This window comes from Chiloscyllium punctatum, chromosome 34 (genome assembly GCF_047496795.1).
Source record: "Chiloscyllium punctatum isolate Juve2018m chromosome 34, sChiPun1.3, whole genome shotgun sequence".
Classification (NCBI taxonomy): domain Eukaryota; kingdom Metazoa; phylum Chordata; class Chondrichthyes; order Orectolobiformes; family Hemiscylliidae; genus Chiloscyllium; species Chiloscyllium punctatum.
Genome location: NC_092772.1, coordinates 14183219 through 14196741, shown reverse-complemented (window position 1 = coordinate 14196741; position 13523 = coordinate 14183219). Strand labels below are relative to the sequence as shown.

General features: G+C 67.9%; 1 protein-coding gene across 2 annotated transcripts in view; it reads right to left on the bottom strand.

Annotated features, from left to right (window-relative positions):
- The window catches only part of LOC140458769 (uncharacterized), a 135833-nt gene that overhangs the window by 108236 nt on the left and 14074 nt on the right, over positions 1 to 13523 (bottom strand). The window lies entirely within an intron of this gene.

Genomic DNA, 13523 nt, shown 5'->3' with positions numbered 1-13523 from the left:
CACAGCGAGGGGGGGGACTAACGCACACAGCGAGGGGGGGGACTCACGCACACAGCAAGGGGGGACTCACGCACACAGCGAGGGGGGACTCACGCACACAGCGAAGGAGGGGACTCACGCACACAGCGAAGGGGGGGACTCACGCACACAGCGAAGGGGGGGACTCACGCACACAGCGAAGGGGACACACACACAGCGAAGGAGGGACACGCTCACGCACACAGTTAGGGGGGGGACTCACGCACACAGCAAAGGGGGACACACACGCACACAGCGAAGTGGGGGACTCACGCACACAGAGAAGGGGGGGACACACGAACACACAGCGAGGGGGAGGGACACACAAACACACAGCGAGGGGGGGGCACACGAACACACAGCGAAGGAGGGACACGCTCATGCACACACCGAGGGGGGGACACGCACGCACACAGCGAGGGGGGGGACACACGCACGCACACAGCGAGGGGGGGACACACGCACACAGCGAGGGGGGGACTCACACACACAGCGAGGGGGGACTCACGCACACACAGCGAAGGAGGGACATGCTCACGCACACAGCGAGGGGGGGACACACGCACGCACACAGCGAGGGGATGGGACAACGCACACAGCGAGGGGGGAAACGCACGCACACAGCGAGGGGGGGGACTCACGCACACAGCGAGGGGGGGGACTCACGCACACAGCGAGGGGGGGGACTCACGCACACAGCGAGGGGGGGGACTCACGCACACAGCGAGGGGGGGACACACGCACACAGCGAAGGAGGGACACGCTCACGCACACACCGAGGGGGACACACACGCACACAGCGAGGGGGGGACTCACGCACACAGCGAGGGGGGGGACTCACGCACACAGCGAAGGAGGGACTCACGCACACAGCGAGGGGGGGACACACGCACACAGCGAAGGAGGGACACGCTCACACACACAGCGAGGGGGGACACATGCACACAGTGAGGGTTGGACTCAGGTACACAGCGAGGGGGGGGACTCACGCACACAGCGAGGGATGGACACACGCACACAGCGAGGGGGGGACTCACGCACACAGCGAGGGGGGGGACATACGCACACAGCGAGGGGGGGGACACACGCACACAGCGAGGGGGGGGACACACGCACACAGCGAGGGGGGGGGACACACGCACACAGCGAGGGGGGGGACACACGCACACAGCGAGGGGGGACACACACGCACACAGCGAGGGGGGGACACACGCACACAGCGAGGGGGGGGACACACGCACACAGCGAGGGGGGGGACACACGCACACAGCGAGGGGGGGACAAACGCACACACAGCGAAGGAGGGACACGCGAACGCACACAGCGAGGGGGGACACACGCACACAGTGAGGGTTGGACTCAGGTACACAGCGAGGGGGGGGACTCACGCACACAGCGAGGGGGGGGACACACGCACACAGCGAGGGGGGGGACACACGCACACAGCGAGGGGGGGGACACACGCACACAGCGAGGGGGGGGACACACGCACACAGCGAGGGGGGGACACACGCACACAGCGAGGGGGGGACACACGCACACAGCGAGGGGGGGACACACGCACACAGCGAGGGGGGGACACACGCACACAGCGAGGGAGGGGACTCACGCACACAGCGAGGGGGGACTCACGCACACACAGCGAAGGAGGGACATGCTCACGCACACAGCGAGGGGGGGACACACGCACGCACACAGCGAGGGGATGGGACAACGCACACAGCGAGGGGGGGGACTCACGCACACAGCGAGGGGGGGGACTCACGCACACAGCGAGGGGGGGGACTCACGCACACAGCGAGGGGGGGGACTCGCACACAGCGAAGGAGGGACATGCTCACGCACACAGCGAGTGGGGGACACACGCACACAGCGAGGGGGGGGACTCGCACACAGCGAGGGGGGGGACTCACGCACACAGCATGGGAGGGGACTCACACACAGCGAGGGGGGGACACACTCACACAGCGAGGGGTGGACTCGCACACAGCGAGGGGGGGACTCGCGCACACAGCGAGGGGGGGACTCGCGCACAGCGAGAGGGGGGACTCACGCACACAGCGAGGGGTGGACTCGCACACAGCGAGGGGTGGACTCGCGCACACAGCGAGGGGGGGACTCGCGCACACAGCGAGGGGGGGGACTCACGCACACAGCGAAGGGGGGGACTCACGCACACAGCGAAGGGGGGAGTCACGCACACAGCGAGGGGTGGGACTCACGCACACAGCGAAACGGGGTGACTCACGCACAGTGAGGGGGGGGACTCACGCACACAGCAAAGGGGGGGCACACGAACACACAGCGAAGGAGGGACGCGCTCATGCACACAACGAGGGGGGGACACGCTCACACACAGCGAGGTGGGGACACACGCACACAGTGAGGGGGGGACACGCACGCACACAGCGAGGGGGGGACACACGCACACAGCGAGGGGGGGACACGCATACAGCGAGGGGGGGACACACGCACACAGCGAGGTGGGGACACACGCACACAGCGAGGGGGGGACACGCACGCACACAGCGAGGGGGGGACACACGCACACAGTGAGGGGGGGACACGCAGGCACACAGCGAGGGGGGGACACACGCACACAGCGAGGGGGGGTACTCACGCACACAGCGAGGGGGGGTACTCACGCACACAGCGAGGGGGGGTACTCACGCACACAGCGAGGGGGGGGACTCACGCACACAGCGAGGGGGGGGACTCACGCACACAGCGAGGGGGGGGACTCACGCACACAGCGAGGGGGGGGACTCACGCACACAGCGAAGGAGGCACACGCTCACACACACAGCGAGGGGGGACTCACACACACAGCGAGGGGGGGGACACACGCACACAGCGAGGGGGGGACACACGCACACAGCGAGGGGGGGACTCACGCACACAGCGAGGGGGGGGACACACGCACACAGCGAGGGGGGACACACGCACGCACACAGCGAGGGTGGGGACTCACGCACACAGCGAGGGGGGACACATACACACACAGCGAGGGGGGTGACTCACGCACACAGCGAGGGGGGGGGACTCACGCACACAGCGAGGGTGGGGACACACGCACACAGCGAGGGGGGAACACACGCACACACAGCGAAGGAGGGACACGCACACAGCGAGGGGTGGACTCACGCACACAGCGAGGGGGTGACTCACGCACACAGCGAGGGGGGACACACGCACACAGCGAGGGGGTGACACACGCACACAGCGAGGGGGGGGACACACGCACACAGCGAGGGGGGGACACACGCACACAGCGAGGGGGGGACTCACACACACAGCGAGGGGGGACTCACGCACACACAGCGAAGGAGGGACATGCTCACGCACACAGCGAGGGGGGGACACACGCACGCACACAGCGAGGGGATGGGACAACGCACACAGCGAGGGGGGACACGCACGCACACAGCGAGGGGGGTGACTCACGCACACGGGGGGGGGGGACTCACGCACACAGCGAGGGGGGACACACGCACACAGCGAGGGGGTGACACACGCACACAGCGAGGGGGGGGACACACGCACACAGCGAGGGGGGGACACACGCACACAGCGAGGGGGGGACTCACACACACAGCGAGGGGGGACTCACGCACACACAGCGAAGGAGGGACATGCTCACGCACACAGCGAGGGGGGGACACACGCACGCACACAGCGAGGGGATGGGACAACGCACACAGCGAGGGGGGACACGCACGCACACAGCGAGGGGTGGACTCACGCACACAGCGAGGGGGTGACTCACGCACACAGCGAGGGGGGACACACGCACACAGCGAGGGGGTGACACACGCTCACAGCGAGGGGGGGGACACACGCACACAGCGAGGGGGGGACTCACACACACAGCGAGGGGGGACTCACGCACACACAGCGAAGGAGGGACATGCTCACGCACACAGCGAGGGGGGGACACACGCACGCACACAGCGAGGGGATGGGACAACGCACACAGCGAGGGGGGACACGCACGCACACAGCGAGGGGGGTGACTCACGCACACGGGGGGGGGGGACTCACGCACACAGCGAGGGGGGGATCAAGCACACAGCGAGGGGGGGGACTCACGCACACAGCGAGGGGGGGGACTCACGCACACAGCGAGGGGGGGGACTCACGCACACAGCGAGGGGGGGGACTCACGCACACAGCGAGGGGGGGGACTCACGCACACAGCGAGGGGGGGGACTCACGCACACAGCGAGGGGGGGGACTCACGCACACAGCGAGGGGGGGACACGCTCACGCACACACCGAGGGGGACACACACGCACACATCGAGGGGGGGACTCACGCACACAGCGAGGGGGGGGACTCACGCACACAGCGAAGGAGGGACACGCTCACACACACAGCGAGGGGGGACACACGCACACAGTGAGGGTTGGACTCAGGTACACAGCGAGGGGGGGGACACACGCACACAGCGAGGGGGGACTCACGCACACAGCGAGGGGGGTCTCACACACAGTGAGGGGGGGGACACACGCACACACAGCGAAGGAGGGACACGCTCACACACACAGCGAGGGGGGACACACGCACACAGTGAGGGTTGGACTCAGGTACACAGCGAGAGGGGGGACTCACGCACACAGCGAGGGATGGACACACGCACACAGCGAGGGGGGGGACACACGCACACAGCGAGGGGGGGACACACACGCACACAGCGAGGGGGGGACACGCTCACACACAGCGAGGGGGGGACACACGCACACAGCGAGGGGGGGACACACGCACACAGCGAGGGGGGGACACACGCACACAGCGAGGGGGGGACACACGCACACAGCGAGGGGTGACACACGCACACAGCGAGGGGGGGACTCACGCACACAGCGAGGGGGGACTCGCACACACAGCGAAGGAGGGACATGCTCACGCACACAGCGAGGGGGGGACACACGCACGCACACAGCGAGGGGATGGGACAACGCACACAGCGAGGGGGGACACGCACGCACACAGCGAGGGGATGGGACAACGCACACAGCGAGGGGGGGGACTCACGCACACAGCGAGGGGGGGGACTCGCACACAGAGCGAAGGAGGGACACGCTCACGCACACAGCGAGGGGGGGGACTCACGCACACACCGAGGGGGAGACTCATGCACACAGCGAGGGGGGGGACACACGCACACAGCGAGGGGGGGGAAACGCACACAGCGAGGGGGGGGACACGCACACAGTGAGGGGGGGACACGCACACACAGCGAAGGAGGGACACACTCACGCACACACCGAGGGGGAGACTCACGCACACAGCGAGGGGGGGACTCACGCACACAGCGAGGGGGGATCTCACACACAGTGAGGGGGGGGACACACGCACACACAGCGAAGGAGGGACACGCGAACGCACACAGCGAGGGGGGACACACGCACACAGTGAGGGTTGGACTCAGGTACACAGCGAGGGGGGGGACTCACGCACACAGCGAGGGATGGACACACGCACACAGCGAGGGGGGGGACACACGCACACAGCGAGGGGTGGGACTCACGCACACAGCGAACGGGGTGACTCACGCACACAGTGAGGGGGGGGACTCACGCACACACCAAAGGGGGGGCACACGAACACACAGCGAAGGAGGGACGCGCTCATGCACACACCGAGGGGGGGACACGCTCACACACAGCGAGGGGGGGACACACGCACACAGTGAGGGGGGGACACGCACGCACACAGCGAGGGGGGGACACACGCACACAGCGAGGGGGGGACACGCACACAGCGAGGGGGGGACACACGCACACAGCGAGGGAGGGACACGCACGCACACAGCGAGGGGGGTACTCACGCACACTGCGAGGGGGGGTACTCACGCACACTGCGAGGGGGGGACACACGCACACAGCGAGGGGGGGGACACGGACATGCACACAGCGAGGGGTGGTCTCACGCACACACAACGAAGGAGGGATACGCTCATGCACACAGCGAGGGGGGGGACTAACGCACACAGCGAAGGGGGGGACTCACGCACACAGCGAAGGGGGGGACTCACGCACACAGTGAGGGGGACACACACACACAGCGAAGGAGGGACACGCTCACGCACACAGTTGGGGGGGGACTCACGCACACAGCATAGGGGGGGGACTCACGCACACAGCAAAGGGGGGGACACACGCACACAGCGAAGTGGGGGACTCGCACACAGCGAAGTGGGAGACTCACGCACACAGAGAGGGGGGGGACACACGCACACAGCGAGGGGGGACACACGAACACACAGCGAGGGGGGGGCACACGAACACACAGCGAAGGAGGGACACGCTCATGCACACACCGAGGGGGGGACACGCTCACACACAGCGAGGGGGGGACACACGCACGCACACAGCGAGGGGGGGTCTCACGCAGACACAACGAAGGAGGGATACGCTCATGCACACAGCGAGGGGGGGACTAACGCACACAGCGAGGGGGGGGACTCACGCACACAGCGAGGGGGGACTCACGCACACAGCGAGGGGGGGACTCACGCACACAGCAAAGGGTGGGACTCACACACACAGCGAACGGGGGGACTCACGCACACAGCGAAGGGGGGGACTAACGCACACAGCGAAGGGGGGGACTAATGCACACAGCGAAGTGGGAGACTCACGCACACAGAGAGGGGGGGGACACACGCACACAGCGAGGGGGGACACACGAACACACAGCGAGGGGGGGGCACACGAACACACAGCGAAGGAGGGACACGCTCATGCACACACCGAGGGGGGGACACGCTCACACACAGCGAGGGGGGGACACACGCACGCACACAGCGAGGGGGGGTCTCACGCACACACAACGAAGGAGGGATACGCTCATGCACACAGCGAGGGGGGGGACTAACGCACACAGCGAGGGTGGGGACTCACGCACACAGCGAAGGGGGGGACTCACGCACACAGCGAAGGGGGGTACTCACGCACACAGCGAAGGGGGGGACTCACACACACAGCGAAGTGGGGGACTCACGCACACAGAGAGGGGGGGGACACACGAACACACAGCGAGGGGGGGGACACACGAACACACAGCGAGGGGGGGGCACACGAACACACAGCGAAGGAGGGACACGCTCATGCACACACCGAGGGGGGGACACGCTCACACACAGCGAGGGGGGGACACACGCACGCACACAGCGAGGGGGGGACACACGCACACAGCGAGGGGGGGACACGCACGCACACAGCGAGGGGGGGACACGAACGCACACAGCGAGGGGGGGACACACGCACACAGCGAGGGGGGGACTCACGCACACAGCGACGGGGGGTACTCACGCACACAGTGAGAGGGGGACTCACGCACACAGCGAGGGGGGACTCACGCACACAGCGAGGGGGGGGGACACACGCACACAGCGAGGGGGCGGACACACGCACACAGCGAGGGGGCGGACACACGCACACAGCGAGGGGGGTCTCACGCACATACACCGAAGGAGGGACACGCTCATGCACACAGCGGAGGGGGAACTCACGCACACAGCGAGGGGGGGAATCACGCACACAGCGAGGGGTGGGACTCACGCACACAGCGAGGGGGGGACACACGCACACAGCGAGGGGGACACACACGCACACAGCGAGGGGGGGACACACGCACACAGCGAGGGGGGGGACTCATGCACACAGCGAGGGGGGGGACTCATGCACACAGCGAGGGGGGGGACTCACGCACACAGAGCGAAGGAGTGACACGCTCACACACACAGCGAGTGGGGGGACTCACGCACACACCGAGGGGGAGACTCATGCACACAGCGAGGGGGGGAATCACGCACACAGCGAGGGGTGGGACTCACGCACACAGCGAGGGGGGGACACACGCACACAGCGAGGGGGGGACACATGCACACAGCGGAGGGGGAACTCACGCACACAGCGAGGGGGGGAATCACGCACACAGCGAGGGGGGGAATCACGCACACAGCGAGGGGGGGAATCACGCACACAGCGAGGGGTGGGACTCACGCACACAGCGAGGGGGGGTACTCACGCACACAGTGAGAGGGGGACACGCTCATGCACACAGCGAGGGGGGGGACTCACGCACACAGCGAGGGGGGGACTCACGCACACAGCGAGGGGGGACTCACGCACACAGCGAGGGGTGGGACTCACGCACACAGCGAGGGGGCGGACACACGCACACAGCGAGGGGGCGGACACACGCACACAGCGAGGGGGGTCTCACGCACACACACACACCGAAGGAGGGACACGCTCATGCACACAGCGGAGGGGGAACTCACGCACACAGCGAGGGGGGGAATCACGCACACAGCGAGGGGGGGAATCACGCACACAGCGAGGGGGGGAATCACGCACACAGCGAGGGGTGGGACTCACGCACACAGCGAGGGGTGGGACTCACGCACACAGCGAGGGGGGACTCACGCACACAGCGAGGGGGGGGACACACGCACACAGCGAGGGGGGGACTCACGCACACAGCGAGGGGGGGACTCACGCACACAGCGAGGGGGGGTCTCACACACAGTGAGGGGGGGGACACACGCACACAGCGAGGGGGGGACTCGCACACAGCGAGGGGGGGACTCGCGCACACAGCGAGGGGGGGGACTCACGCACACAGCGAGGGGGGGGACTCACGCACACAGCGAAGGGGGGACTCACGCAAACAGCGAGGGGTGGGACTCACGCACACAAAAACGGGGTGACTCACGCACACAGTGAGGGGGGGGACTCACGCACACACCAAAGGGGGGGCACACGAACACACAGCGAAGGAGGGACGCGCTCATGCACACACCGAGGGGGGGACACGCTCACACACAGCGAGGGGGGGACACACGCACACAGTGAGGGGGGGACACGCACGCACACAGCGAGGGGGGGACACACGCACACAGCGAGGGGGGGACACACGCACACAGCGAGGGGGGGACTCACGCACACAGCGAGGGGGGGACTCACGCACACAGCGAGGGGGGGACTCACGCACACAGCGAGGGGGGGACTCACGCACACAGCGAGGGGGGGACTCACGCACACAGCGAGGGGGGACACACACGCACACAGCGAGGGGGGGGGACTCACGCACACAGCGGGGGGGAACTCACGCACACAGCGGGAGGGGGACTCACGCACACAGCGAGGGGGGGGACACACGCACACAGCAAGGGGGGGGTCACACGCACACAGCGAGGGGGGGCACCATCGCACACAGCGAGGGGGGTGACTCACGCACACAGCGAGGGGGGGACACGCTCACGCACACAGCGAGGGGGGGACACACGCACACAGCGAGGGGGGGACACACGCACACAGCGAGGGGGGGACACACGCACACAGCGAGGGAGGGACACGCACGCACACAGCGAGGGGGGTACTCACGCACACTGCGAGGGGGGGTACTCACGCACACTGCGAGGGGGGGACACACGCACACAGCGAGGGGGGGGACACGGACATGCACACAGCGAGGGGTGGTCTCACGCACACACAACGAAGGAGGGATACGCTCATGCACACAGCGAGGGGGGGGACTAACGCACACAGCGAAGGGGGGGACTCACGCACACAGCGAAGGGGGGGACTCACGCACACAGTGAGGGGGACACACACACACAGCGAAGGAGGGACACGCTCACGCACACAGTTGGGGGGGGACTCACGCACACAGCATGGGGGGGGACTCACGCACACAGCAAAGGGGGGGACACACGCACACAGCGAAGTGGGGGACTCGCACACAGCGAAGTGGGAGACTCACGCACACAGAGAGGGGGGGGACACACGCACACAGCGAGGGGGGACACACGAACACACAGCGAGGGGGGGGCACACGAACACACAGCGAAGGAGGGACACGCTCATGCACACACCGAGGGGGGGACACGCTCACACACAGCGAGGGGGGGACACACGCACGCACACAGCGAGGGGGGGTCTCACGCAGACACAACGAAGGAGGGATACGCTCATGCACACAGCGAGGGGGGGGACTAACGCACACAGCGAGGGGGGGGACTCACGCACACAGCGAGGGGGGACTCACGCACACAGCGAGGGGGGGACTCACGCACACAGCAAAGGGTGGGACTCACACACACAGCGAACGGGGGGACACACGCACACAGCGAACGGGGGGACTCACGCACACAGCGAAGGGGGGGACTAATGCACACAGCGAAGTGGGAGACTCACGCACACAGAGAGGGGGGGGACACACGCACACAGCGAGGGGGGACACACGAACACACAGCGAGGGGGGGGCACACGAACACACAGCGAAGGAGGGACACGCTCATGCACACACCGAGGGGGGGACACGCTCACACACAGCGAGGGGGGGACACACGCACGCACACAGCGAGGGGGGGACACACGCACACAGCGAGGGGGGGACACGCACGCACACAGCGAGGGGGGGACACGAACGCACACAGCGAGGGGGGGACACACGCACACAGCGAGGGGGGGACTCACGCACACAGCGACGGGGGGTACTCACGCACACAGTGAGAGGGGGACTCACGCACACAGCGAGGGGGGACTCACGCACACAGCGAGGGGGGGGGACACACGCACACAGCGAGGGGGCGGACACACGCACACAGCGAGGGTCGGACACACGCACACAGCGAGGGGGGTCTCACGCACATACACCGAAGGAGGGACACGCTCATGCACACAGCGGAGGGGGAACTCACGCACACAGCGAGGGGGGGAATCACGCACACAGCGAGGGGTGGGACTCACGCACACAGCGAGGGGGGGACACACGCACACAGCGAGGGGGACACACACGCACACAGCGAGGGGGACACACACGCACACAGCGAGGGGGGGGACTCATGCACACAGCGAGGGGGGGGACTCATGCACACAGCGAGGGGGGGGACTCACGCACACACCGAGGGGGAGACTCATGCACACAGCGAGGGGGTCATCACGCACACAGCGAGGGGGGGAATCACGCACACAGCGAGGGGTGGGACTCACGCACACAGCGAGGGGGGGACACACGCACACAGCGAGGGGGGGGACACGGACATGCACACAGCGGAGGGGGAACTCACGCACACAGCGAGGGGGGGAATCACGCACACAGCGAGGGGTGGGACTCACGCACACAGCGAGGGGGGGACACACGCACACAGCGAGGGGGGGACACACGCACACAGCGAGGGGGGGGACTCACGCACACAGCGAGGGGGGGGACTCACGCACACTGAGCGAAAGAGGGACACGCTCACGCACACAGCGAGGGGGGGGACTCACGCACACACCGAGGGGGAGACTCATGCACACAGCGAGGGGGGGGGGGACACGCACACAGCGAGGGGGGGGAAACGCACACAGCGAGGGGGGGGACACGCACACAGTGAGGGGGGGACACGCTCACGCACACACCGAGGGGGAGACTCACGCACACAGCGAGGGGGGGACTCACATACACAGCGAGGGGGGGTCTCACACACAGTGAGGGGTGGGACTCACGCACACAGCGAACGGGGTGACTCACGCACACAGCGAGGGGGGGTACTCACGCACACAGTGAGAGGGGGACACGCTCATGCACACAGCGAGGGGGGGGACTCACGCACACAGCGAGGGGGGGACTCACGCACACAGCGAGGGGGGACTCACGCACACAGCGAGGGGTGGGACTCACGCACACAGCGAGGGGTGGGACTCACGCACACAGCGAGGGGGCGGACACACGCACACAGCGAGGGGGCGGACACACGCACACAGCGAGGGGGGTCTCACGCACACACACACACCGAAGGAGGGACACGCTCATGCACACAGCGGAGGGGGAACTCACGCACACAGCGAGGGGGGGAATCACGCACACAGCGAGGGGGGGAATCACGCACACAGCGAGGGGTGGGACTCACGCACACAGCGAGGGGGGGACACACGCACACAGCGAGGGGGGACTCACGCACACAGCGAGGGGGGGGACACACGCACACAGCGAGGGGGGGACTCACGCACACAGCGAGGGGGGGACTCACGCACACAGCGAGGGGGGGTCTCACACACAGTGAGGGGGGGGACACACGCACACAGCGAGGGGGGGACTCGCACACAGCGAGGGGGGGACTCGCGCACACAGCGAGGGGGGGGACTCACGCACACAGCGAGGGGGGGGACTCACGCACACAGCGAAGGGGGGACTCACGCAAACAGCGAGGGGTGGGACTCACGCACACAGCGAAGGGGGGACTCACGCAAACAGCGAGGGGTGGGACTCACGCACACAAAAACGGGGTGACTCACGCACACAGTGAGGGGGGGGACTCACGCACACACCAAAGGGGGGGCACACGAACACACAGCGAAGGAGGGACGCGCTCATGCACACACCGAGGGGGGGACACGCTCACACACAGCGAGGGGGGGACACACGCACACAGCGAGGGGGGGACTCACGCACACAGCGAGGGGGGGACTCACGCACACAGCGAGGGGGGGACTCACGCACACAGCGAGGGGGGGACTCACGCACACAGCGAGGGGGGGACTCACGCACACAGCGAGGGGGGACACACACGCACACAGCGAGGGGGGGGGACTCACGCACACAGCGGGGGGGAACTCACGCACACAGCGGGAGGGGGACTCACGCACACAGCGAGGGGGGGGACACACGCACACAGCAAGGGGGGGGTCACACGCACACAGCGAGGGGGGGCACCATCGCACACAGCGAGGGGGGTGACTCACGCACACAGCGAGTGGGGGACACGCTCACGCACACAGCGAGGGGGGGACACACGCACACAGCGAGGGGGGGACACACGCACACAGCGAGGGGGGGACACACGCACACAGCGAGGGGGGGGCACACGCACACAGCGAGGGGGGGGCACACGCACACAGCGAGGGGGGACACACGCACACAGCGAGGGGGGGACACACGCACACAGCGAGGGGGGGACACACGCACACAGCGAGGGGGGGACACACGCACACAGCGAGGGGGGGACACACGCACACAGCGAGGGGGGGACACACGCACACAGCGAGGGGGGCACACACGCACACAGCGAGGGGGGCACACACGCACACAGCGAGGGGGGCACACACGCACACAGCGAGGGGGGCACACACGAACACAGCGAGGGGGGGACACACGAACACAGCAAGGAGGGGACACACGAACACAGCGAGGGGGGGACACACGAACACAGCAAGGAGGGGACACACGCACACAGCGAGGGGGGGACACACGCACACAGCGAGGGGGGGACACACGCACACAGCGAGGGGGGTGACTCACGCACACAGCGAGGGGGGGGACTCACGCACACAGCGAGGGGGGTGACTCACGCACACAGCGAGGGGGGGCTCACGCACACAGCGAGGGGGGGGCTCACGCACACAGCGAGGGGGGGGCCCACGCACACCGCGGGGGGGGGGACACACGCACACAGCGCGGGGGGGGGGACACACGCACACAGCGAGGGGGGGGGACACACGCACACAGCG